The 2251-nt window shown below is 42.8% G+C and overlaps 1 long non-coding RNA gene across 1 annotated transcript; it reads left to right on the forward strand.

Moving 5' to 3' along the window:
- The first annotated feature begins 257 nt into the window (after nt 1-257).
- LOC138118671 (uncharacterized) lies at nt 258-1937 on the forward strand. Its single transcript, XR_011155249.1, has 3 exons — nt 258-363; nt 460-562; nt 1571-1937. It is a non-coding gene; the product is annotated as an uncharacterized lncRNA (long non-coding RNA).
- Nucleotides 1938-2251: the final 314 nt, after the last annotated feature.

Genomic DNA, 2251 nt, shown 5'->3' on the forward strand with positions numbered 1-2251 from the left:
CTGTGACTAATAGTCTGTGGTGGCAAACTAGGAGCACATGGGCTCCCTGTGGGTCTGTGAGTTCAGGTGTTCCTAACCGAACCTCCTTTGAGCACTCTCTTGTTGGGGGCTCATGGTTTGTTTTTTCCATGATTGCTGAACTGAGTGTGTTGCTATTGGTGCTGGTCCCTGAGTGGTTAATCTGTTGTTTGTGAGCAGAAGTTTTAACACAGCCAAAGTGCCGGGGCTAATTAAGAAAGAGGCGGGGCCCACTGCCTTTTGGGTGATGAGTGCAGTGGGAGAGCAGCTCAGCCATCAACAGCAGACCTTACACAACTGCATCTTTCCTGTGACTTTGTCCTGCATTTTTGAGCAGCTCCTCAGGTCTGTATAAATTCCTACACAGATGTACTTTTAGCTCCCTTCCTGTCAGTACGTAGTGGCCAAGCCTCCACCTCCTTTTATTTCTCCTGCTCACAGGGCAGAGAGCAGCACATCCTGTGGTTGGTCAAGAGCTAAGTAGCTGCTGGCTCTTGCCTCCCAAGTAGGAGATGGGTCATCCCAGACAAATCTAAGTGGAGCGGTTTGTACTTTTTCCTCTCACACCTGTGGTATTCAGAGGGCTGGAGAGAGTGGGTAACTGGTGTTTTAAGATTTGTAGCAAACTGGATTGGAATCAATGAATCCATTGAAGCTTTCATGGCAGGAATAGGAGGCAGAAGAGGCAGCACCATGAACTATATTTTCTCAAAAAATCAGGAAAAAAACCAGTGTGCTTTGAGAAAATTCTGCTATGTGCGTCAGCAGCTGCTGAATTTAAGGCAAGGGAGCTGTTCCACTGAAATTTCGTGGCTGTCCCATGGAACCACAATTCTGCCTCCACTGTATTTCTACTCCAGCTGCTCTTTCCTATCCTAGGCATTCTTTCTAAAGTAAGCTGACACTTCCCTCCTCAGTCCCCTCCCAAAAAAAGCAAAAGCAAACAAATCCTCCATCATTTTCTAGAAGTGAGTATGCTGCAGGTGGTTTAAATACCAAGTGTCTTTCTATTTAGAAATTAAGGCCTTTTCCTTATCTCTGGGCTGACAGATCTTTGACTAATGGACCTTTTTTCCTATAATAGAAAGTTTTTAAAACTATTCAAAAAGACTTTGGCAAATATTTCTGTCAGGCAGTAATTGAATAAAGTCTCAAGTTGCTTGATGCTGCCCCTCCGTTTTCTCCTGAGTTTTTTGTATGCATTGCTTTTTGCCTATAAATAACACAGAGATCTCTGAAAAGGGAAGCCTCTTTGAGAAGAGATATTGTCATCTGGCAACTACCCAGTAAGGCCCTATTGGCTGTGTCAGTGCTGTGTTTCCCTAAGAAAAAGAATGTCTAATGTTAGTTTAGGCAAAAAACCAAGCTAACAGCAGCAAAAAAAATGACTCAAAACCTCACTGTATTGTGTTTGCTGTTTAAAGGGAAAGGAACAGAGAATTGTTTATCTTCCTGTATAAGCAGGCATGGACCGACTTTAATGCTGAAAACACTTCTTAATTCCTTTTATCACTGGACATCCTGTAAAGCTGAGGATGGTCTTTTCTGGCAGGTACCTGGGAGCCAAGAACGGGCAGCTGGAGCACAAAGAGCAGTGCCAGGTTTTTGCCTGTGCAGGGAGCTCCAAGTGCTGGGAGTAGAAACTTCTCTGTACTCTGTGCATCTGCAGAGCCTAAGCCTGCCTCTGCCTTGGCTCAGTGCTTCACCACACTTAGAATGAGGAATCCAGTAGGCCAGAGAGTTCTCTGATGTTTACCTATGGGATATGTCTGTCATGCCATTGTAACTGCCTCTGTGCTCTAAGATAATACAGCAGAAAACTTGTGTGCCTGTGTGCAAACCACAAAATGTAAATGAGTATGTGTTGATATCATGGTTCAAAACATAGCTGGTCACCTCACTGCCACTAGTTATTTTTATTTGACCATGCCTAGGAACTGAGATTGTGCAAAAATTAGTTCTGGCCAGCGAGGCATCCAAAAAACAATGTCTACTCTTCCCACATCTTGTCCTGTTGATTTCTTAGTTGCATTCATGCTATTTTTCTAAAACAGCCTGATCTGGTTAGTATTACTTCATCACATTGTAGGACATGGTATTACGGTAATAAAAATAGTGTTTTTAAAGATTCTTGAATTCAGAAACTCCAAATTAGACTAAAATGGTCACAGTAACTTCATGTAAATGTCTTCCTTTCACTTCAAAATGTTAAAAGATGAAGTACCAAAGTTAA

This window comes from Aphelocoma coerulescens, chromosome 14 (genome assembly GCF_041296385.1).
Source record: "Aphelocoma coerulescens isolate FSJ_1873_10779 chromosome 14, UR_Acoe_1.0, whole genome shotgun sequence".
NCBI classification, from domain to species: domain Eukaryota; kingdom Metazoa; phylum Chordata; class Aves; order Passeriformes; family Corvidae; genus Aphelocoma; species Aphelocoma coerulescens.